The following is a 26,118-nucleotide window of genomic DNA, read 5'->3' as shown; positions in this document are numbered from 1 at the left end:
TCCCGGCCTTTGCTTGCAGCACTTCCGGCCTTCCCAAGTACTCAGACCGACCGCGTGGTTCCTTCCCAGGGAGGTTGCCTTCCATGCGGATTTTGCAACGAGCTAAATATACATCCGGGGAAGCTGTCCTCCAAGAACAGGCCAACCTTTTCCTTGTGATGTGAAAGAGTTCCTAATAACAAACCAACTCAAGAAGCCGGCTGGTGGCAGTGACTCAGTGGATTGAGTGGGGGCTGGGAAAAAGTGTCACAGGTTCGGTTCCCAGTCAGGGTACATGCCTGGATTGCAGGCCATGAACCCCCAGCAACTGCACATTGATGTTTCGCTCTCTCTCCTTTCTCCTCCCTTCCCTCTCTAAATAAAATAAAATAAAAATAAATAAAATCTTAAAAAAAAATAGAAACCAACTCGCACACTTACGAAATTCTAACATTAAAAACCATCCACGTTATATATATATTTTTGTCATGGCTCCAAGGTATTTGGGAAAAAAACCTCAAAACTTTTGAGTCCTCTTTTAAAGCTACAGAAAGGTTCTCGAAGTACAAAAAAGGGACGAAACTAATGAAAGGAAGATGACCAGGGTAACTTCTTTAAAAAGCGGTGGTGTCAGAATGCTCCAAGAAGCAAAGCTCACACATGAAGAACTGTTTTTCAAAGTTTAGTCTGACTGGGTGTTTTTTTTGTTCAATTCTATAACTGTAGAGAAGACGGGATGAATAATCAAGTTTGAGTTCTTCAACCCTTCGGAGTCAGAAATCGCTCATTAGCATGTCGCCGTGTTTGAACACTTGCTTTACAGAGTTAGAAACCAATACAAAGGCGAACCGTAATAATGAAAGGGAAGGTCTCCCCCATCATAATGGGGAAAGGTGTGTGCGCAGGAAGGAAGTACAGTACAGAAGCCCGTGACAAGTCATGATAAATGGGTCGTTATAAAATTCATGTTCAGGCAGCACCAGGCCGGGGAGAATGCCATTCGTCAAGGCAACACTAGGCCGCTAATGAGCCCACATTGCATATTCATGTCTGTGGCGTTTCTCCTCTCCCTCCCACCCTGAACTTGAGCCTGGAAATAGCTCCAGCTCCAACTGAAGCTCCGCTTAGGCCTTCTTCTTCTTCCTCTTCTTCTCTTCTCCTTTTTCCCTCCTCCCTCCTCCTCCTCCTCCTTCTTCTTCTTCTTCTTCTTTTCTTTTTATTAGTTATGTCACAGCAATTACACTGTAAAAGTGCTACCCAAGATTGATGCTCTGATCCATAGTTCAATTGTAAATTAGAATACACACCCCCCCCAGGGACACACACAGCCCCTATTTGTGATTAAGAAAAAAGACCCATAATAGACTAATAGCTAAAGTTCTCTCTTCTTTTACTTTCAGGCAATTAGCTTGATGAAATGGCCTTTGTGTGTGTGTGTGTGGTGTGTGTGTACCCTGGAAGTGTAAACCGATATCATAATGAAGTATATGATGTTTATTCTATTATTTTCACCTTGCCGGGTAGGCAGGAATGCATCAATAATGGCTGCTTTGTCTGCTACGTTTACTGATTCACACGTAAACTATTTCTTAAAGATGCAGTGCGTGCCTTCGGAGGCTTGAGTTAAGCAACCTGTCACGGTGGGCTAACCTCGGCACGAAGGGCTCTCCACTTTAGAGGAGAAACTCGAATTTCCGGGAGAAGAGGGAAGAGCAGGATTCTGACATTCGGAGCCATCTAGCTGCCGGGCCACCCTGGGGTGGCTGAGGTGACAAAGGACACAAGGCAGCAGCTCTCAGGACCAGCGTCTTGTGGTGACTTGGCCCAGGGAGACTCCAGCTGGCCCTAATGTGTCCTTCATCTGCCGGGCAGCTGTGGAGCCCCATCTCAGCCTCTAGTATTGGGGGTGGGGGTTGAAATCAGCCCGCCACAGCAGATTATACAGCCACTTTTAAGTGGATCGCAGCACCCTCCCCCGCCACCAAAAGTCTCAACTTTTCAAGATGCAAAACTTTGATCTCATAACTTGACAAGAACGCATTCTTCAGCTTCTTCCACGCACCAGCTGACGGAGGCTGTGACCAGCCAGCCAAAGAATCCAGTCACGTGTACCTGGGGCACTTCCAAAGCGGTCAATGTCCTTCTTCTGCGGTATTTTAACCTCTGTTTTCTTTTTACTCATGGGGGTCTCAAGAGAAAATGGACAAAAAAGTGTCCCAATTGGAAAAATGGAGATAGACAAGAAAACAACATGAACAAAAAATCTGTCTCGGTCTACAGTGGTTCACAGTGGGTTACTTACCAAGATGTTAATTACTGTTCTGATTTCCTGCCCCTCATCAATAACCCAGTTTGTGCCACACACACCCCCAACACTTCCGGGTGTGTGTGTTGTCTGAATCCATCCAGCTTTCTCCTCCTTACCGTAAACCTCATTTGAGTTCTAGAAAATCACTTTTATGGCAGAGGTTCTCTCTCGCTCATAGGTTTCTTAATACTGAACTGGATGTGCATTTTAAAATTGGCTGTGTTTTTAAATTACATTTAAAGGAGAGGGTCTTTTGTAACCTGTAAAATGTGTTTGCATTTCTTCCCAGGCCTCTAGCCACTTCCTGGTTCAATGAAACCTTTGGGAAAAGTTGATTACTACTATATCCTGGAAAACGATTGTGATGTTACAAAATGCCTAAAAATAATACCGAATGAGCTACCCAGAACTAGTTTAAGAGAAGCCAGTGGATGCCTTTCTTGGTAAAAAAAACATTCTTACCAGTCTTAATTTGGGGGGCTGACCTCCTCTTTAATCTTTACAACATCGACCTGCTGTGTAAATTGTACCTCTGCAGCATAATTAGAAATGTTTGAATGTCTGGCTGCCACATTGCAGCCATATTTCAAATATGCTATTGTCAGCTTCCAAGTGACACTGAGTCTAGGGAAGCCTCCTCTCCATTTATGGGACTGAGTTGTCACTTTTTTAAGAGCACATTTATTCTGTAACAATAAGTAATGTCTCGTGTTTATAGAATGCTTCATAATTTTGGAAGTTCTTTCATATAAATGACATCATAGAAGTAATCCTTCGAGGTAAATGAGGCAAATAATTTTATTGTCATTCTGAATTTAAAGGTGCGGGTGGGGGGGATTGGAATTGAGGCCCGGTCCTTTAACTCCAAAATCTGAGTTCCTTCTGGCAGGCAAAGCTGCCTCATCACTACCTACATATTCACCATAAGCAGCCGCTCTGCAAAATTTCACAGCTCTTTCCATAAACAAGTCTTGTGATCGGGCAAGACTGACATGAGTATAAAGAGGAACACGCACACACACCTTGATGAAACCTACAAAGAAAGAGATGGAATTCACACTGCAATGTCGCCTACCGACCTCGTGTAAAATAAACCATCCATACTTGATTACAAACATATGTCTAGACTGGGTAGGTAGCCACAGAGTGGGAGAAGTTATCCAGATCATTCAGCTCTGAGGGACAGGTTGACCAGTGTTTTCAAGAGACGTGGGTCTGCCCTGGCTGGTGTGGCTCAGTGGATTGAGCCCGGCCTGTGAACCAGGGGGTCGCCAGTTAGATTCCCAGTCTGGGCACCTGCCTGGGTTGCGAGCCAGGTCCCCAGTAGGCAGCACCTGAGAGGCAACCACACTGATTTTTCTCCCTCCCTTTCTTCCTCCCTTCTCCTCTGTCTAAAAATAAACAAATAAAATCTTTAAAAGAAGAGAGAGAGACGTGGGTCTGTACCCAAGTTTTCCAGAGATTTAGCTGAGTCTTTTTAGCACATGTCTCTCCCAGACCTTCGTGCATGCTGGTCCCTGTGCTCTTACCTGTGAATATCACCTATGTCACATTCACACATTGCATGAACTCCACCCTGACCGACAACCTAGAATCAGCTCAAAGGTCACTTCCTGGATATGGCTCCTGACGTCGGTCTATTCCAAACACCTCTTTGGTCCGATCTCCACCAATGAGCCTACGTCACCCCAGTAACAGCCTTCCCCAGCTTGAAGCCAGGGAAGAGAGGATCTGGATCCAGAGTCCAGCAGACACATCTCTTTCCAGAGAGTCCTAGACCTGTCTGCTGAAGCACCTCCCACTCCCAAGGCCCCCAGCACACCCAAGAGCCGTGCTCAGAGCCCTGAAGTTAATGAAGCAGCTCCAGGCTCTTCTTTGCAAAGCAATAGCCTCCACTTTGACAAGGGGCAGCTGACCACGGTTTGCCCTTATTGGAGTGGCCTTGAGGTGACGACTAACCAGATAAAACATGCAAACAGAAGCCACTGGTGTAGGCAAAATCAGGGACGAAAGCCACGGCAGCCATGGTTTTCTATGAAAAACTATTCCTGCCTGAACTTGAGAAAAAAAATAGAGCCCAAAACAGGGGATACATGTGTCCAAATCACAGATGTGGCATTTACCTAAACTTAGAAAGGAAATGAGAAGATGGGTCATTCTTTCATTCGTCTGTCCATTATTGAATAATTTATTCAATACATACTTATGGAGCCTTGAGGTGATCACAACATGGCTGCCCTCACGGAACCCACTGTTTAATGAAGGGACGTAAATATGGAGTCACACAGCATTGAATATAAGACGGCATGCTGTAATACATGCAGGAAGCATCAGGAAGCATGCATGGGACTCATGGTTGGGAACTTGATATGAGAAAGTGCTTCCATTTGGAAAGCCTTGCAAGCAGATTATAATCATTCTAATGAATGAGATTATGGCCCTGGCTGGTGTGGCTCCATGGATTGAGTGCTGGCCTGGAACCAGGGGGTTGCCAGTTCAATTCCTAGTCAGGGCACATGCCTGGGTTGTGGGCTGGGTCCCAAGTTGGGGGCATGTGAGAGGCAGCAGATCAATGTATCTCTCACACATCAATGTTTCTCTCTTCTCTTTCTCCCTCCCCTTCCCCTACCTCTAAAAATAAATAAATAAACTCTTTTTAAAAACCTGAGATTATACATGAAGATACAGAATGTGCAAAGGCTCTGCAGTGGAACACAGCCAGCAAACAGGCCTGCGTGACTGGCCCACTAGAATGAAAGCAGATGGAATGTGACGAGGCCGAGGACATACGTAGGTAGGTCCCGAGCATGCGGGGCCTTGTAGACCGCAGGAGGAATGTTGGATGCCGCCTGAATCCAGCGCAGAGCAGCTAGGCAGGAGAGGCCCACGATCATATGTCTAGTAAGCTAGATGGTGATACTGATGTCACAGTTTGAGTAAGGAAACTTGATTTGTTCATAAAGAAACACCCAATGTTTTATTTGGCTACTGATCATGCCCTAGGGAGCCACCTCCCCTTTATTTCTAGAAAACAGAGCCCTCTGTAACCCGTGTCCCACAGGAGCCAGCACCAGGCCTGCCTGTGGTGAGTGGGAGAGATCTGTCACATCCGATATGGTATCACAGAGCTCTGAGTCAGTGCTAAGGAACAATGACTGCCCTTGGGAGAGCCGACTGTCTGCTAATGTCCTACAGCAGAGCTAGAAGATGTTCTGTGGGCTCTGCAGGAAATGGAGCGGGAGCTGGTCCACAGATCCCATAAGCCAACATCTTGAAATGCTGACCAATGCTATATGACATGTTCTGGAGTCTCTTCCCTACATCCCTTGATCTGGATGGGACCTACCCCCTCTGAACCCTGCACCCCTATTAGAGCACCCTGTGGGCATCCCTTGTCAATGGCCTTGTTTCCCCTCAGCAGGAAGATCCATGGAATAGGAGAGGCGTATTGACTTATCTTACTGCCTGCTTTGTTGCTGGTGCCTGGTAGGGTACCTGGCACTGGGGTGCTTAGAAGCGTTGGTTTGTGTCATATGTACTATGGCATACAACACGCTGGGTTGTGAGTATTGGTTTTTTTCTCTTTCTGTGAGTTCTTTTAGAGCACAATGTCACTGCCTTTGTATCTTCAGTTGGCACCTGATACAGGACTGATTGATTTTTTTATGGATAAAGCATTAATATAAAGGATCTTTATTAATGCATGCAACTCTCCTTCTTAAGTCAGCACAGGGTGTATAAAACCACAGGATCTGAATCTTACACACCATCAGTGTCATTGCTGAGAGCTAATCTCTTCACAAAGGGGGTTAATGCATTCCTACGTACTCATACCCACCCCAAAGGAGAATTCTGTAACCGTGCAAAGTCCAAATAAGGGCTATGACTGGCTTAACAGTAGTCAACCAATTTCTAATGTTGACAAGGTGCTGGTTCTGTGAGATGTTAATTGGGGGAAAAACTGAGTAACAGGAATTAGGGACCTCTCTGAATTATTTGAACAAGTTTCTGTGCGTCTTAAAACATTACAACATTTTCATCCATCTTTATGTTTTTTTATTTTTATAGTCGTAGTTTTTATGTTCATATATATTTCTAGCATTTCATAGTAATTTGCTAGAAAGAAAAGTGTCCATGGTTAAATGATGGCATTGTTGTCCCAGTTACAGGAAAGGTATGCCCTAGTTCTGGGCACTGTCCTCTGGTCGTTGGGTTGGCATTTAAGATCCCCTGGGAGAGGAGGGCAGTGTTTCCCTGATTCAAGCACAGCCTGGAAATGATGTTTCCAGAAACAAAGTACCTGAGGGGCTGTGATCTTAACATCCCTTTCCCTTTTATCCTAGTTCAGGTCAGTCACAAGTATTCTGCTCTTTTCGGCTGAGCCCAAGTTTTGGAAACAGAGAGCAGTTACAAGTGACAGGAAACTGTTGATGTAAAATTCAAGAGAAGCCACAATGCCTTTAAACTTCTTCTACTTAACGCTGTCTTCTTTTTATTTTTTATTTTTTTAATTTCTATTATTTATTTTTAGAGCAAGGGGAAGGGAGGGAGAAAGAGAGGGAGAGAAACATCAATGTGTGGTTGCCTCCCATGCATCCCCCACTGGGGACCCAGCCCACAACCCAGGCATGTGCCCCAACTGGGAATCAAACCAGCGACCCCCTGGTTCACAGGCCGGCGTTCAATTCACTGAGCCATACCAGCCGGGGCTTTTTTTTTTTTTAGTCAGTTTTAGAAAAAGATATTTTTAATAAATAAGGTTGGTGTTTATGCTCCAACAGGTTATCTGGGGCTTTTTAAGTTATATGTTCAAAGACCCCACCCTGTCATTACATGGGTAACAATGTGGGTCATCACCTCAAAACTCTGAAGATAGTAGGCAGTTTTTCTACTATGGAGAGATCTGAGAACTGCCAACAAGTAATCCATAGGCACCTCGTTCAACCTGAAATTTTAGTCTGGCTGAAACATGAAGTTCAACAAGAACTCCTTCAGCATAAAAAACCTGCACACTCTGATAACGATTCCATTAATAAGCTCCCCATAATCCAGATGATGAAAATTACGAACGAGCCTGCAGAGAATACAAACACAAAGTCTAATTCAAAATATGACCGCAATCCCCACGGCCTTCCTTCTTTTTTCTGCAAACCGCACGCCCTTGAGTAGGTACCTCTCAGAAGTATACCTGCTCAGAAGTCCCTGCAGCTTTGTGTTAATGTGAAGCTGCTTAAATTAAGTTTCGCTCAGGGGATGTACGGCACCATCATCTCAGCGACCCCTCGGCTGGTCAAGAGAGGCTGGAAGGATGCAGTGTGAGACCCAGGTGTAGGGAGGAACGCCTCTCTGGTTGCTAGGCAAGCTCGTTAGAGACCGGCGTCCATCTTTACTTCTGCTGGATACACTGCAAGCTCTAAAGACAGAGTTTCACTTAATAAAGGCGAGGGAGAGAAAAAAAATGCAAGAATTTTTTTTTAATAGTTGGCTTATTGATTCATGAATCAAAGAAGAAGGAACTATAATTACCTCTCGTTCTACCAGAAACTGAGAAATTCCTTCCACACAACCTTTTGTGGAGGAACAAAGCTCTCCTCCAAAGAGAATTCGCTTTAAAACATCCCCAAGAGATAAAATACCGCAAGATTCGGCAGCTCTTTAACGCTTGCCACGTGCCAAGTCGTCCAATTAGAATCAGTCACTTTAAGTGCTCGAGTCGTATCATGCTAATAGATCACTTTATAATGTAGGCAGTTTTTAAAAGTCGTAGTTAATTTTCCATGATTGCTGTACTGAATGCTGGTCGTGGCCACCCATTCAGTTATAGACACTCAAATCCAGAGACGGAGGGACGCACCACCGCTTGCTGAGACGTGGGTCGATCGTCGGTCAATTTCCGGTTTTCATTCTCAGAGACCTGAACTAGAACTCTAAAGGGGATCCATCCCGCCGTTCTCCCTAAATGTGTTTATTGTTTTTTCCAAAGCAAGTGAGGAGGGATCCTTTGGTTTCTTAATCATTGTATTTCAAAAAAAAAAAATTACATATTGAGCCCAAAGCTCCGATAGGGATGCAGAGGGGGGCAGCATGCGCAGCGTGCGCGCGCCTGCTCACGCGCACGTGTGTGGTTTTCTTTACGAAAACGAAACGAACCATAAATAAGCCTTTAACAGTAACCTAAGAAATAAAACAAAATCATTTACAACACATGGGATTGTTGCAGGATATGTCAAGATTAGATGGTTTAAGGAAGCTCTCCCGAATATGGAAGCAATTATAATGAAATTCATGAGTCATTAGCAAACATTCCGTATTGCGTTTCTCGTTTCTGGGTCAGTGTTACTAGGAAATCAGGCCTTGAATGGAGATGTTTCGTTGGCCTTGGTGCTAGATTATAGATAGTCAGACCTTCCAACCATAGAGAGTAAAGCCTCCCCAAGTTTGAAGTCCTTGCGTCCCCGACACAGGGAATTTGGTCCTTAAGACAGGTTGGAAGCAAAACACCCTTGAATGCGCCTTGATAAGAACTCAGTGGGAAGGAAGGGCAGCCTGTTAAGCGTAGGGTAAAGATCGCATGGTAAAAGTACATCCTGGCGGCTGTGGGGGCGGGGTGGGGGGGGGCGGGTTCACATGCGCGCTGCTTGGTATGCAGAATGGCTGGTGAACTCAAGTACCCGGTACGGCGTGTAATGGGAACCAGATGTCTAACAGAGAGAGAAAATATTTTATAGCAATAAATGTGACATGGACTCTTAAGGGGTTTGCCTCTGTTAAACAACCTCCCGGGTCTTACTTTTCCTTCGTGTTTTCAAAGAGTGGAACACAGATTGCGCGAAGAAATTATTTTCGCACTGGAACGAGAAAAAGCGCTGGACTTCGCCTCGGAGTTCTAGAATGCATACATGAGGAGAAGTGATCTGAAAAAGATCACTTGGCGACTCAGTGATTTACAAAAGCGCTGTGCTCGGCAATGTGAGAGAATGTATATGAAAGGCAAATAAAGTGTAATTCTGCCCACCACCCTTTAGGAGCTTACAATATACAGGATACAATGTGTATAGCTCTTATGGGGGCATGGCGAGAGCGAGCCCTGGGGAAGGGACACAAGGGTCTCTGAGAATTCAGAGGGGGGAGAGGGAAATCCTGTGGCTGGCAGGTCCCCCACTTTGACCACACACCCTGGACAGGCCCACCGCTTTCTTGCTTCACCACGGACAGTGGTCCCATTCCAAATGTCCCTGCTTCTAGACAGGAGAGATTTCACAGACAGTGTCCGCCTTGGTGACTATCTGGCTTCCTGAGACCCTCTCTGGAATGCTTCATACAAAGCTCCAGGCCCTTAGCTCAAGAAATTCCAGGCCCTTCAAGAAATAACCATGCATAAAGATGTTTATTGCAACTGTGTTTATAATGTTGAGAAATATAGGGGCTATTAAATGAGCAATAGCTTGTGATTATGATATCACCAACAAAAGGCAAAATCCACTGACCCCTTACTTACTTACATGGCAGGTTATGTGCTGAGAACATTAGGTCCGTGATATCACTAAATGTATTATTTCCTCATCCTACAAACGAGACGTGTGGCATTTAAATCATTTGCCCAAGGCCCATAGCGAACAAGGCTCAGGGCAGCATTTGAACTGGGTGCTGTTTAAACCTACAGGTTAAGCAAGACCTTCCACTCTCCCGTAAACAGTGCACAGTGGCTGAAGTTAGAATCTAGAATATACGATGCTGTAGAAAAAAATGCATGAAGTGTTATGAAGTGAAATAAAGCAGGTTCCCGACAAGTGTGCTCTTGCTCAGACATTGTTAGGTGGAAATATCAGCATCCACAGGATAAAGGAGGATTTCAGGGGAGAATAAAAGGCCAGCCTACAGCCCTGGCTGGTGTGGCTCAGTGGGTTGAGTGCCAGCCTGCAAACCCAAGGGTTGCTAGTTCAATTCCCAGTCAGGGCACATGCCCAAGCCCCCAGTGGTGGGGGGTGTGCATACGAGAGGCAACCACACGTTGATGTTTCTCTCCTTCTCTTTCTCCCTCCCTCCCCCTCTCTCTAAAATAAAGTCTTTTTTTAAAGAAAGGCCATCCTACAAACGCCACTGCAGGAATCAGCGCCAGGCACAAGGCACGCCTCGAGGCTCCTGCCACCTCTGCCCCCGCTGCTCTCTCTGTCTCTCTGCTCGGGTTCTGCGAACCACCTGTCCCAGCAAAGCTTTAGGTTTTGAGATGAAAATTCTAGTCCCATCTCGATGTCATATTTTAGCTCCACATCCCCACTCCACTGATTTCATCCTAAAAAGCAAGCAGGTGTTGGCTCAGCTGGCACCAGACGTCCACCCCTGGCCCAGGTAGCTGTAAGTTCTGTAGCAGCCGATTCTATAAAATAGCAAACTGCTTGGGACAAATCACTGCCCCTTTAAGTCAAAATTCCATTTTTTTGCAAATAAGAACCAATAAATGTGGAGGGAAAAGATGGGAAGGACCCATACCAAGCTATTAAAATGTTTAACTATCCACAACATTTGTTTCCTTATTTTGACTTCTCCATGTGTTCTAAATGTTCTATAGTGCACTCACATAACTTTTTTAAAAAATATGTTCATTAGTTTTATAGAGAAAGGAAGGGAGAGGGGAGGGAGAGAAAGACAGAGAATCATCGACGTGAGAGAAACATCAATTGGTTGCCTCTGTACGTGCCCCAAACACGCAACCTATGCATGTGCCCTGACTGGGAATTGAACCCCGAACCTTTCAGTGTAGGAAACAATGCTCCAAGCAACAGAGCCACTCCGGCCAAAGCCATATGTCACTTTCATCAAGGAGAGAAAAGGGGCCCAACCTACATGAGGATTACAAAGTGAGCATCTAGAATGGATAATATTTGCAGACTAAAGGCCCAGATAAAGAGAAAAATTATACTTACTGAGGAAGGGATATAAGATAGCCTTACCAAAGAAAGGTTAGCAGCCGAACAGCAAATCCCACCAAAGAAATCCTTGGGTATGGACCCAGGCCCCACCTTGAAGATGTCCAGGCTGTATCTGCTGGAGATGCTGGGCATTTGGTACCCCGGGGTCCTGTGCCTGTGACACCGTGCTGGGCAAAGGGCACCTAAGATAAGACACAGGAGAAAAGAAAGCCATGAGCCCGTAGAATATAGGGCACAGATTTAGACGGCAAGGGACAATGACCTATAAAGAGAAAGCAAAGTGAAAACAGATATGTCAAGCAGCCAAGTGAGGAGTGGACGGGGCAGGGCAGGGCAGGGAGAGGACACTGGTCTGAAAAACAGCCGTGGAGTAGCAAACAAATAAGGAAGGACAGTAGGAGGGCAGTCTTGTCCATGCACAGGGTCAGGTGAAGGTCCAGACAGGTAAAGAGATGCGGGGGGGGTGGCGGGGGGGGGGGTTTAGGGCCACAGAAGAAAAATGTAGTGGAAAGAAGGCATGGTTGGTGGGACCAAGGTGGCGCAGGGGAAGCAAAGACAGGTGGCAGGAGCTATTGAGGACAACAATTTGGGCTTGAGTACAGCTACCTAGAACACGCACCCCAGAGTCAGGGAATGGCAGCCCTGTCCTCTTATGTGCCTTCAGTTTCTCCAAATGACAAGCGGCCTCAGGCCTTCCTAACTACCCTCTGCCTTTGGCCTCTAATTATACACGTCTTTACCTTGCGCCCTATTGGTTCCCACCCTCTATCACCTGGTTCTCCGGACAGCCGGTCCATGCCTTGTCGTGGATTACTTGGTGTGCCATGTTTTGCCGTGTACAATTAGCACTTTTTGCCCAAATTTTTGGAGGGGAAAAACAAGGGTGTACATTATACATGGGCGTGATGATTATATACTGTGGGTATGATAAAAGGGGGATAATAACCACATGTATAATGCACACAGACATGTGGGTACGCATTATATACAGCACAATACGGCATATCGCTCCAAGCAGACAGGAAGCTCTTGGAGACTGGCAAGTTGGGAACAGATGGCATTGTGATTGGACACTTAAGCCGCTTTAAGACACATCCACGTGTCCTGTAAAACTCCCCAAATCCAGAGGCCGGGTCTGTGTGCTGTCCCCTTGAATCCGAGCCGACCTTGGTGACTGGTGGACCCCTCTGTGCCCTGGCTTGGCCACACAGGATGGTTCCGCCTTTGTCTTTTTCTCTGGGAACCGTCCCTCATCTTTGGAGCCCCGAGCGGCCAGGAAAGGGGCACCAAGGTGTGATGCTATGAGGCAGCTGAGGCCACACGGACCGGCAGGGCGTTCCAGCTGGGGCTGGAAAACCAGCCATCGCCCACACGAGAGGGAGGCAGCCTCAGAGGGCCTGCAGCCTCGGCCGCCACCAGACCTTGACCTTGCGAGAGGCTGCCTGAGCTGCGACAGCTGTGCGCAGTCAACACTCAGAACCATGACGGGGAGCGGGAAAATGATCGCCGGGGTTTTGAGTGAGCGCATTCTAGGGTCGTCCGCCGTGCAGAAATACGTAGCCGGAACAGACACCGTTGGGTCTCAGTAAATGTCAGTTGGAGCTGAGTCAACAGCAGGTCAGGGAAGGCAATGTCATCTCCTGATCCTTGTTTCCCTCTTAGCTTCCAGTATCTTCTGTTCCGTAGTCAGGGTCTCCTTATATCATAATCCTCCCTCCCCTTTCATCTCTCTCTCTCTCTCTCTCTCTCTCTCTCTCTCTCCCCCTCTCCCTCCCTCCTTTCTTTGACTGGTCAGAGCACCCATCCAGAGAGCCAGCCTTCTCTCCCTATCTATGAAGAGCCTGTTTTCTCTCTTTCAAAGTCAAACAACTCAGCATTTAAGGAAAAAAAACCTTTCTGGTTTCCTGTGTGTTACTGAATTTCTCCCTTCTTGCTGAATGATCTTGGAGGCTTGGGTGTACTTTGCAGGTTATAAAAACTCAGAGCAAGTTACTCGGGCCCAGTAATGATCTGGGCTCTGATTTCACCCTCACCTGAAAGCACTGTGGTGTTGGCCACCTTCGAATCTTCTCGAAGCTGCCCCGCCCATCCGTCCCGGCCTGGCTGGCTGGCTGCTCAGGCAGTGCGGGAGGTCTGCAGACAGTAGCTACGTTGGGGGCTTGAACAAGAAGACGGCAAGCAGGGGGATCAGAATCGCTGGGAGGATGCGGCTGCGAGCGAGCCCTAATGTAAGGGATGCTCGGGCGCAGTGGCCTGGAGACTGGCCTGGGGACCCGCCTGACTCGCCTTTTGCTCAGAGAGCGAGTAAGAAACAGAGCGTCCCCAGAGCAGCTGGTAAAGCTTGGAGGCTGGGGGACAGGCAAAAACTAGACCAGAAAATGTCCCCACCCACTATATGGGAGGGAGTATGTTTCACCTGCACTGTCCCTTGGGAGCAGCCTGAGCCACCACCTGGGCATGCCACCTGTGACAAGCCTAGGTGAGTGCACACGGACAGATCCACACCCTGGACAAATGCGCACACGTTGGGAGTTGTGCAAAACTGCTCAGCAGAGCGATGGAGATGCAACCCCAGGAACCAGCAAACACGTCCGGGGGAGGACCACGTACGTACAGGGCTGGCCAAGCGCACCCGTGGCACGCACAGCGGTATCATCTCAGGTCAAGGAGAGAGCCCCGCAGCCCAAAATAGCCGCCCTTCCCAGTTGCCACAGGGTCTAAAATTATACCGTTGAAGAGTTATTTTTTTTTTGCACACCTCGTTTTTGTGGGGGGCTGATCCGAGGACGGGGAGACCCGTGCAACACCTTCACCTTAAGGAGCAAAAGGTCTGACAGCTTCTCGGAGTTCCGTGGGGGCAGGAGAGGCGGGGGTGTTGAAAGGCCATGATCGGAGGCACAGGAAGTGTCGGCGAGGGATGCCAGAGGGAAACTTCTCCTGTTTCACTTTTACCCAGAAGGAGGCTGGCTGGCAGCTACATCATAAAACCGAGGTCTGAGCCATTGGCCAGTAAATCTGAACCACGCGTGTAAACAATCCTAATAATGTACTCCTTGAAGTGCCTTGCGAATACATCAAGATGCAGGGCTGCACATGCTTTGATTTCAAATTGCCTGCTCGGGGAGGGAAAAAAAAAGTACATGAAGAGGCAATTACAACAAAAAATAAAAACACAAGATGAAATGTGAGGAAATGGTATTTGCCCATCACGCAGGCGATCAGAACATTTTGACCAGATTCCATGTCAGAGGGACGATTCCTTCAGAAATGCCGGCCAGGCCTCCGTCTCTACAGAAAGAAGTTTGGTTACCCTGACCTCAGAAGATTAAGCAGCAAACAAGAGAAAAGCAAGCAGTCACGTCGGAAATAGACCTTCCCTGTACTGTGTTCACAGGCAATGGATCCTTCTGTCCCCGCTTTTAACGTCCTTAAGAAATATGCAAAAATTTCATTCCGGTACCTCCACCTCTAGAGGGAAGAAATCTCCATACCGTGGATGAGTTGGAGATGGAGGCTGGGAATGAAATAGGAGTGGGGTGAGGGCAGGGGGAAGGAAGGAAAAGAGTGAACTATGCAAGAAAGTGTGGTGACTCCTGACAACTGGTTCCCATAAAAATTACCATTTCTACACCATTTAGCAGTGGGTAAAGAACTGCCACATAACTTTACCTCCGACCCTGCACACTCTTGGAGGAAGGAAGTTTTATTCCCATTTCTGTGAGCGAGCATGCACTGCGTGAGAGATTAAGTGACTGGCCCAAGGTCAGACAGCTGGAGACGTGGGCAGGCCTCGAAACCAAGTCTAATTAACTAAATCCGCTGGGGTTTTGTTTTGTTTTGTGTTTTTTCAATGCCAAACAGTCTTCAGAGCTACAAGATTCAAGGAATGTTATTCTTGGGCCTTTGGGTAACTCCCTCTATGATTTCTGTAACTAAGATTTCCCTTCTCCACCTTGACTCATCCATTCGCTCAACAAATAATGATGGAGCCTGGACTAGCACCAGGTGCTGTCCTCAAAGCTGGAGTTCAGTTCCATGGAGATTTCAATAGAGGATGTTTTAAGGACCAGTCTCGACTGTCCCTTTTTCAGGAACCCAGTGGCCCCTCTGCCATCTATATCCTGCCACAGTTGCCTAATCTTCCAATATTCCTTAAGACCACCTGAAGTCACACAGTTTACGTCTTTATTCAGTATTTTACTGCCGCCTTCTCCCTAGAAAAGCAGGTGCCTCAGAACCAGGACCCCATCTTTTTCAGAGCTGGCTGTGCAATACTTTGAAAAGTTCCTGCACATAGTAGGTGCTCAATAAACTCATTGTCTAAGAAATGACATTGACTGTCAAGGAGAGCTTTTTTTTTCCCAGTGCCTACTGTGTGTTGATACCAATCACCTTATTCAATGAAGGTTATACATGCCGAATAGAAAATATACAAAGATCAGGTTTTAATAACGGCAAAGAAAGTGCTTGGGAGAATTAAGGCTCCATTTGAAATGCCTGCCCCCCCCCCATGCCACTTAATGCAGAAACAAGGGCCATCTTGTGACATTAAAAGGCAGCAAATTTAAAGCGAATAAAAAGGAATGCTTTTTTAAAACAGCGTATAATCTACCTGAGGAATTCACTGCCGCAGGATACTGTTGAGGCAAATGGTCTAAGCGAGATTCAAGAAAGGATTAGGCATTTATGTGAATAGGAATAATATTGGCAGTTACACTAACTAGGTTAAAAAGTTACAAGGCATGACCATCCCGGGCTCCGGGGCATAACTGTTCACCAGCTGGAGTGAGGAAGGAATTTCGCCTTGCAATAAAGCATTGTGTATTTGGCCAGATGCATGGCGGTTCGTGTTTTCTCCCTGTTGCCGGGAACTCGGGCTGAGACCCCTGCCCAGGGCAAGTTTCTGCTGTAGACAGACAAGCGTGGCGTTTCTGCCGTCCGGTTGCACCCTCCTGAGTGGGAGGTAGGCAGTGCACGGAAAGCCTTTTGGGATTTGTGCCTAAAGACTTTTCAATAATCAGAAAATAGAAACAGTCATCATTATCTGGCTGTTCCTGATGATGAAAATATTTCACGGGAAGAAACCACGCCCTGGCTTGGACAGCCAGGCGCTGTTGAAGCTCAGAGCATCAGAGCCCTGGGAGGCTCTCACACAAGGGCATCGCCAACCCACGTTCACGGCCGTGTGACCCTGCTGTACGCACGAGCACTTCATACGTGTGTAATGAAAGTGCACTTCGGCAGGTGTGGTAAGGAAAGCCGTGCACAATCTCACCCACTCACACTTCGAAGCTTTTCTCTTTGTTACAGCACCCATTACACTGCCTTTGACCCCTGGGGGAGTGTGTGCTGTGTGCTTCCCGCCCTAAAACAGAAAACCTGAAAGGCAGGTGTTTGCCACGCATCCGAACCCGAGTGTGCATGATAACATGCTGTCATAGTCGAGAAAACGTTGAAACTAAATTATTCATTATACTTCCTGACTTTACAAACATGAGTTGCCCAGTTGTAGCCAAAGCTCTGAAGAAGCTGCATCGGTGTGTGAACCATTAACAAAAGGACGTCCCCCAGAATGTGGAACAAAGAACATTCTGGAAGCCAAAACAGGAAGGGAAATTAAACTTACTACCACAAGCCAGCAGTGTACCTAAAAAAAACTGCAAAGATCCCTAAGTAAAACTCAGTGGATCTATCATGAAATGTTGTATAAATGTTAATACACGTGTTTTATTTTTGTTTTTTGTTTTTTGTTTTCCTGGAAGACCACAGATGATGCTGTTAATATTTTCACATATGTTATCACACGCACAAAAAAGTTAAGAACTGTGGTCCAGGGCCCAGTCCCCAGGAAAATTCTCAAGTGACGCTGAACAATGTGCTTTTCATATGCATGAAAAGGGAGCCATATAAGATTGGCCCCCCTTATAAGATTTGCCTCCTTAAATTGGCAGAATAATATGAATTAGATTCTCTTAGTATGAGACCATACATAGGGTATCAAATTCCCGCCCAGAGAAAAGAGCTTAAAACATTCATGTGTTACTTCGGGTAGCTACCTATCATCTCATTAGCTGGTCCTAGATAAGCCTTTTCAAGCTGGGCTACTTTCTCTGGGGCTAAACTTTCCTACTTATTTTTCCAGGTTTTTTTTTCATGATAAAGGGGAACTTTTCAGGCTTTTGTTGGCCGGTGTTGAATTGTGTTTGGGTAGAATGTTTTGTTGTTGGTAGTAGTGGTTATTTGGTTTTTATTTAAAATGAACCGCGCGGTCTGGCCAGTGTGGCTCAGTTGGTTGGAGCATCGTTCCGCAAACCGGAAGGTCTCGGGTTCGGTTCCCTATCGGGGCGCATGCCTGGGTTGTGGTGCGTGCGAGGGGCAACCGAGGGATGTTTCTCTCTCGCACCCGTGTTTCCCTCCCTCTCTCTGAAAATAAAGAAATAAAATCTTTTTTTTTAAAAAAAAAAGCATTGACTGTGTAACCCAAGGAGGCCTATCACCTGAGCTCTGAAAGGGATAATCCCGCGAAGGGGCAGTTGGTTTGGGCAGCTCTGCAAGGGGCCTAAATAATACCTGGTTTTGTGGGAAGAAGGAAGCAAAGAAAGAAAAGAAAGGGAACACCTTGGCCTTTGGGAGCGCATTTGTGACACGAGAGAGACGAAGAAGTGACGCGGGAGTGAAATGGACATTTTCTAACTGGGCGTGACTCAAGAGAGGCTGGGTTTTGCGGGAGGGGTTTCAGCCTTTCCCCACCAATGTCTTGCCGATCCTTTCTTTCTCTCAGCACAAGCTCAGAGGAGCTCGGAACGTTCATTTGAACTCTGTGTGGGCGTCATTCTAATAAGACGACGCCTGACCTCCCTTCTCATCCGCTTCAAACTCTCTGATGAGGAATCTCTTTGAAGTTGCGATTGCTTCTAAGTCTGGTTCAGTTCTTCTTCCCACTCAGTTCCAACAGCGTCGTCGTCACATAAAAAGCGCAAAGCAGGGCTGGGCTCTTTCAACATTTGGGGATGGCATGGTGTCATTCGCTAGATTCCAGATCTGCTGCAGGATTAATCTCTCCAGCCGTGGGGACCGTTGGCGTGGTGTTTGGTCCTGTGCCCTGGCTCTGTGCACACCTACCTGGGTGACCTGCGGGCAGAAGGAATAAAGACTCACCTTCCCATCGCTTCCCACCTGTGTGACCTCATGCAAGCGATTAACCTGTCTGAGCTTCTGCGGCTGTCTTTGTGAAATGGAGATAGTAACACCTGCCTTGTAGCATTATCGGGAGGAAATCTGCAGCTCCTGGTACACGGGAGGGTTTGGTGTACACACACACACACACACACACACATATAAATACATATGCATGCACACGACTTTCTGAAAATCCTCTCCCCCTTCATAGCTCGCAAGGTGATCTCTGAAAAGTCACTCAAGAAAGGAAGGAAAGAAACCTATTTTCCTCTCCCACCAGAAAAAGCAATTAAACGTCAAATATTAACTGTTCCTGGGAGTCAATTTGTTGAGTGGGTTAAAGGCTTGGCCATTATAGACCTCCGATACGCCATTTCGAAGAAGGGACCAGGCAATATTTTTTTTTAATTGAGTGGGCGATAAAATGCTGGAACCAGTGGATCCATTCAGAAACCACTTTTTTCTCCATTTTCAGGAGCCTCCTGGTTGCGTCATACCTTTTAAGAGGCCCGAGCTGTTTAACGGCACTTTATTTTAAACCCTCGCTTGTGAGAAGCATTGATTTATGAGCGGGCTGATTAAAGCAATGGTGTCTGAAGCAATAATGATTTCAATTATAGGACTTTCGCCAATGTGCATTATCCGGATTTGGTCTCCATTCTTCCCACATTTTTATTCGCTGAGGAAGCAGGTATGGGCAGGTGATGTCACTTTGAAAAGGCTCCGGACAAAGTTCCCGTCAGAAAGGAATAGACAGATGGACAGATGGACCCTTTTCGGGGGGATGTGAATAGTAGGGTCCGGCACAAATAATGCCCCCCCCTTTTTTTTTTTTTCATTACAAACTCTTTTATTGCAAAACCATAAGCATGTCATCCTATAAGATAACCATATCACACTCAGGCGCACCATAGGACATTGTAGGTGAAATGTTCACATTAAAACTGTAAATGATCACACCCATATCGTTACCCGACCAACCACCCTCACGCAGGCGTTGCTTCTGCCAGACCCTGCGTTGTATCTGACCAGCCTCAGCAGCTCTCTAATGAGCCCGTACCCAGCATCCTGAGCATTTTTTAGAGTCCCCGCCCTGCTCCGATCTGTCATAGAAATGTGCACGCCCCAGATTCCCACCGAGCCCTGGAGGGGGACCTCCCTTCTCTTTCTGTGGGGCTGCGGGAAATAGTCTCAGGCTTATAATACCTTTAGCCAGTTCGCATCTGACATCGCTGTAACACATACTGAACATTCTCTCATCCGATGGCCTGTACCGTGGACCAAGCTGGCAGATAAGAAAGTCAAGGTCACCGAGAGACGGCTACTAGGGAGCGGTGGCAAGGGGAACAGAGCCTTGTCTCCTGCAGGCCGCCGCCCCTGGGCCCTGCTAGGGTTCCTCGTTAGGGCACGAGTTACTGGTGCAAAGATATTCCACAACTTTTTTCTCATTAACAAACTATTTTTATTCCATTTCATGGAAATCCATTATAAGTTCAGATCCCCGTGCTAGACATTGGGAATGCAAAATAAAGACCAATATGCATTACCCGCCATCCGGGAACTGATAATCTAGCCTTTATATATACGAACTATGAAGGGTTTCAGGTTGAAAAAAATTAAAAAGAAATACAACCTAATGTTGGGGCTCCATCTATCACGCTGATTTTTTTTAGATTTTATTTTATTTTCTATTTTTAGACAGAGGGGAAGGGAGAGAGGAAGAGAGAGAGAGAAACATCAATGTGTGGTTGCCTCTCACACACCCCCTGGCCTGCATCCCAGGCTGGGAATTGAACCAGTGACCCTTCAGTTCGTAGGCCTGCACTCAGTCCACTGAGCCATACCACCCAGGGCTATCACAGTGATTTTAGGTGAGTTATCTCCTTTGTTATTCTTCAGGTAACCTGATCTGTCCCTGTGCTCTACATTGAAGTTGTCTTCTCCTTTGAGGACATTCCCACAAATGCTGAGGCCCTTGTGGGTAGAGGAATTGGAAGGAAAAATCCAATCACACCTTGACGGTCTTGCTCCATCAAATCAGCTCTCCTGATGTCTTAATTCAATGAACTGGGTGGTCACATGACTTAAATCTATCTCTTCTTTGCTGCCGTGGTTTTTATGAAAGCTGACCAGCAAATGATGTACGCATTAATCTCTCTGGAAATACATTTTACTAACTTTGAAAACTTTTCTTTTGGCGAGGGGCAGATGATAGAAGTCCCAAGACTCAAATGAAAGCGTCTGGATCCAGCCCCGAGAATTTTAACCTCAACACTTGCAAAATGATGCACCTAATTGCTTTATAGGAGAAAATCAGATCAAAGTTAAGATTTTTTTTTCTGTTTAAGCTTTGTAATTATTTCTCAGACTCTTCCTTGAAATGCCTTAAAAGTACTCCCATTGAAATGTATATGGGCTTTTCCGGTCTTTCTTTCAAATATGCTTTGACTTTGCTGTGTTGCTTTCCATTGCCCTCTGAGGGCACTGCCTCGGAGGAAAGTTCTCCAACTTCATCTCCACCAACAGACAACGCAGGCAATGCACCGAGCTCACAACTTGGCATTGCATGGATTTAAACACAGCATTTGATATATCCCGCAGCTCAAAAAACATGCAATGACAAGAGACCTCATTTCTCTCTTTGCATAGAGCTCCCAGCCAGCCCTCAGCGCACAGATTCCCTGCCCGTCCTCTCCTTGCGTCCCATCCCCGTGGCGGGCTCGTGCGCTTCTCGCCGGGCATCCAACCACAGCTAACACCCTCTCCCCGCGCTGGCCGCTGGGCGTTAGGGGATATATGAATCTTCGCATTTGCTGTGCATGGTAGGTGACTCCTACAGGGTCACCGACTTCCTTAGTTAGAAGCTACTTTGGCAATTCTTCTCCAACCCCGTTTTGTGACCAAGGAGAAAAGACGAGGAGGGGGAGGTGAGTGGGCCAAGGTCACACAGCTGGCCCCTATGACTCTCCATCTGGAGCTCTCCTCACTTCCACTCCCAGCCAAGGCACTGCATGGATAACCGTTCTCAAAATAGGGTTTCACGTAGGCTGCACAATACAAATGCATTGTAACAGCGCTGGCGGGTGCCCGTTTTGTGCCAGGTGCCATGCACGTGTGCAGAGGCTCTGCCATGCGTGGGAAGCAGCCAGTCCTGAATTCAGTCACCTCCTGCTGGTTCCTCCTCGCTGACTTGATGCACTGAGCCATCATCGGTGGACCAGCACACTGCACAGCCTGGCAAAGCTGAGGACTTTCGTCCCGTCTTCTTGTTTCCCGGAGGGAGAAGGCAGCTGAGGTCTCCAGGGGCCTTAGAGCCGGTTCGTGTTAGGGGCAGGTGTAGAGCCTACAGTCACTTCCCTTCAGTACGTTCACCTGGCTCAGGAGACAACCTAACATCAGAGCCCAGTCCTTTACGTGTATCACAAACACCTCCCTTGTCACTCTGTGGGTGCGTTGGGTTGCTCCACTTGGAAGCTCCATTGTAACCAGAGGACCATTCCCGTGAACACTGAAGTCCATGTAAGGGACACTATCATTAAAATCCCCAATAGTTATTGGATAACGGTCCCTGGGACCCAGAATTTAGCCACCTATGCAGCAGACTGCAGTGACTGCCAGAGGTTACCTGGGACCACATACTCTCCTGCTTTTGCCATATCCAAGGCAAATCCAAAGAACCCGTGTGACAGGGGAATGGTGGCAAGGACACGCAAGTTAGTGTCTCCAGCTTCGCCATATTAATGGAGTTGTTAGGCTTGCTGTAGATATAGTGAAAATAATAGCTGCAAAATATATATATATATATGTATGCATGTATAATATACATACATAAATATGTATACTCTATATATATTATATGTGTATAAATTATACATATATGTATTAAAAAGATATATATATGTTTTTTCCATTACTTTGTAAATCAAGAGCATTCAACAATCTTAGCTGAAGCTATAAGTGGTAACTGGACCCATTAAAGAAGAAATAAGTTAGATCTTCTATTTTTTTTTTAAATCTGGCATTCCAGAAAGCTGCCTCTGGACATAACTACAGAAAATTAACACAATAAGTAAAGCATTATAGAACAGCTATTAACTGATTACACTAATAAAAACCAAATGGGGGCCTTAATTCTGCCCCTCTGGGACCAAGGGACAGATAAAATAAACAACAGGGGAAAAAATATGGAGTAAAGGATAATTGATTTTAAACAATAATAACACGGAAACCTCCCAGCGAGGGAGAACAAAAAATCCAGTTCTGTGTCTTCACTTTGGGGAAGATGGAAGAAAAAACTTTTTTCTGCTTGGTTAAAGCCTCAGTGCAATGCTGATGACGGTGGTTTTCAGGTTGACAAATTGGAAAAATTAAGGCGTGCTGACCAGGAAGTTTTTAAAGGCCAGGCATACGGCCCCGAGGATGGTTTCACGATGCTACCAAAATGAGGAACCTTTCTGGTCCCAGGCAGAGATCAACAAAACCGTGGTCCACCGGGATTGAGAGCGGGATTCGGTGACACCTGGTATTTACCGCGAAGGCCAAGCCAGACCGAGGAGAAAGCAGAGGGGAGGCGGGCCGAAGCAGAGGTGGGGTGTAGCCCTTTAGACGTGTGCCCAGGCCCCGCCCAGTGCAGCTCAGTGGGCTGGGTATTGTTGTCCTGCAGAGCAAAGGGTCATTCCCGGTCAGGGCACATGTCTGGGTTGTGGGTTAGGCCGTGGTTGGGGTGCATACAAGAGATTACCCATTGGTGTTTCTCTCCCTCTCTTTCTTTCTCCCTCCCTTCCCCTCTCTCTAAAAATAAATAAAATCTTTTTTTTTAAGTACACCTCAGGTACAGCACTGCCCGTTGAGTAAATCCTGAAATCCTTGAGCATATGTGGGGTTAACTCCTCATAGAGAAGGCTCTTCTCTTTGCATTTTGGTGTCTACCATACGGCCCATATTCCTGCCTTCAAACCTAGCCGGGAGCCCATGGTACCCCTTAGTAAACACCTGCTAGGTGCCAAGGCTGCTGACAAATGACCAATGCACCTTGTCTCTCATTGCAAGACGGGTGATGATCCTCCGTGTAGAGATGAGGCAGTGAGGTTCGGGGCGACACAGAGATGCATGTGCCTGGTCACGTGATCAGGTCTGGCCCACAGCCAAGACACTCCCCCTCCCCCTCCCCACAGGTAACCTGGCACTATTGCTAACTGTCGCCTGGAGTCCTCCCTTCCATCTATTTCCCTGTATTGTTGTGAGCCCTCCACGCCATGGACCCTGTTTGCGTGTCCTAGGCAAAAATCACAGGTTATTTTTACTTCCCGCTGGCAAAGAGTCAGCCAATTCAAATGCAATGATAATTTCTATGTGAGAAAATAGTTTGGCATTTTCTTAAAATGCAGATAGAAAACATCTAAGTTTTCGGTTGGCAGAAGATAGCCTGTTGTTTCATGGGAGGGACAAATAAGACCATTGGGGTGCAGAGTTGTCATGCATTGGTCTGAGAGCTGGAGGAGAACCCTTCTATGGTAAAGTGTAGATGTTTCTAGAAAAGAGACAGCAATAGGTATGTAATAGGGTTGTCTGCGTACAGATAGAATACTCATATACTGAAAGCATTAAGATTGGTCAATTATGCCCTGGCTGGTGTAGCTCAGTGGATTGAGCGTGGGCTGTGAACCAAAGTGTCCCAGGTTCAATTCCCAGCCAGGGTACATGCCTGGGTTGCAGGCCATAACCCCCAGCAACCACACATTGATGTTTCTCTCTCTCCCTCTATCTCCCTCCCTTCCCTCTTTAAAAATAAATATAAATAAAAAATCTTTAAAAAAAAAGATTGGTCAATTCTGGGCGAGGGGCTGGGAGACATACAGGGACCAGTGAACAGGAGATTCAAGGAGGCTGATTAAAATCCTAAGCCAAAAACATATTCTAAAAGCTAGCACTTCTCCAGCTCTGGACGGGTAGCTCAGTTAGTTAGAGCATCATCCTGATACAAAATTATAGGCACTTACAAGAAGCCACCAATGAATGCATAAATAAATGAAACAGCAAATTGATGTTTCTCTCTCTCCCTCAAATCAATAAAAAAAATTGTTTTTAAAGAATAAACCTTTTTAAAAAAAGCCAGAACTTTTCAGAAGTACATTGTATTCAGGCCATGATACTTAGCAGTGAAATATTGAAGGCATGCAGAATAAAGCATGTTTTAAAGCCATTTGCATGTTCTAATCTTTTGCAATAAGACAGGGAAAAGATGAAGGAGTTTTATCATTTGGAGGAAGGGGACAAATTTATCCTTACTCGCAGATGACAATGTGTACTTAGAAGTTTCAAAAGAATCAACTAGCAAGCTCTTTGGATTAAAAAATGAGGAAAATGGCAAATACAAAATAAAAAAAATGCCTAAGTATAGAACTTTCCTCAGCAAACAGTTATAAAATTTAATAGAGAAATTCTGTTCACAATAGCAATGAATAAATTTGGGGCTATATCGAGAACTCCATGGAGAAACTACAACTTAACAGAAGTTTATATGGAAAGATAAATGAAAAAACATACTTTATTTCTCCATGAGAAAACTCAATATTAAAAAGACCTCAGATCCCCACATCTTAATGTATAAATTACATTCTCTTACATTTTGAACCTGATGAGCTCTTATGGAATGACAAACAGGGAGCATAATCCAGAAAATTAATTGTAATGAGGAAGGACTTGCATTACTAGATACAAAAGCATCTTCTTAAATTATAAGAACAAAAAGAGAGGGTTTGGGCAAAAGAAGTGATGGAGACAAAAAGATATTAAAATAAAATTTAAAAGCAAAGAAACAGGCCTAGTAACATACAATATTTTGATCAGCAAAATAAATAGATTTTAGTAAATAGATTCTTACCACACACACCAGAATAAACTTTAAATAAATGAGGAATTTAAATGTCTTTAAAAATAAAAAGAGCCACTAGTAGAAAATAGAGGTTAATATTTATCCAACTCTGGGATGTACAAGACCTTTGTAAACATAAAAGCAGAGGAAGAAAGAATAAAAGTATATTTATGTACTTAAATTCATTAACATATACAAAAACCCATTAACAATTAAAAATCAAATGACAAAAATGAAGAAAATGCTTGCAGCACTTTATGGTGAAAGCAGTAACTTACTATGCAAAGAATTTTTAGTTTAATAGAAAATCCGATTTTAAAGTTTTGAATAAATAAAAATAACACACAAATCACATACAGTCAAAACACCACAAATAGCCAAGAAACAGGAAGAAAGTTAACACCACAAATAACCGAAGAAATACAAATCCTGATAAGAGTCGAAGTTCCCTAGTTTTGGAAGAGCTAACGACAGTTTATGAGTCCTGCATTCAAATTGCACGCAGGTGGGAATATACACCGGTCTTCATACTTCACAGGGAGACACTGCAAAACATAGCCCCCCAAAAATGCCTTCAGCCCCGGAATTTCACTTACAGAAATTTCCAGAGGAAATGGAGATGCCCTCATAGGTTTTATAAAAACAGAAAGTTTCAAACAACACCCAGCTCTCACTAGGGGCCAAATACAGGATCATATCTATGATAAGGACATAGGGTGCCGGCATAAAAACCTTGTTTTGTAATAGTTTTAACAACCCGAGAAGACATTTACTATGCCTTGTCCGGTGGGAGAACCAGATTACAAAATAGTGGATTCCAGTAGGGCCCCCACTGTACTTTCCAGATA

At 45.7% G+C, this 26,118-nt stretch overlaps 1 long non-coding RNA gene across 1 annotated transcript in view; it reads right to left on the bottom strand.

Moving 5' to 3' along the window:
• Positions 1-1,420: 1,420 nt before the first annotated feature.
• Positions 1,421-26,118, bottom strand: part of LOC118497704 — a 52,274-nt gene continuing 27,576 nt past the window's right edge. Inside the window, exons 2-3 of the long non-coding RNA XR_004900224.1 lie at positions 11,239-11,399; positions 1,421-2,635 (exon numbers count right to left, since the gene is read on the bottom strand). This is a non-coding gene — a long non-coding RNA (uncharacterized LOC118497704). The remainder of the gene's footprint in view (positions 2,636-11,238; positions 11,400-26,118) is intronic.

This window comes from Phyllostomus discolor, chromosome 12, assembly GCF_004126475.2.
Source record: "Phyllostomus discolor isolate MPI-MPIP mPhyDis1 chromosome 12, mPhyDis1.pri.v3, whole genome shotgun sequence".
NCBI lineage: Eukaryota > Metazoa > Chordata > Mammalia > Chiroptera > Phyllostomidae > Phyllostomus > Phyllostomus discolor.
The sequence above is the reverse complement of the archived record's forward strand: the minus strand, read 5'-3'. Positions and strand labels throughout refer to the sequence as shown.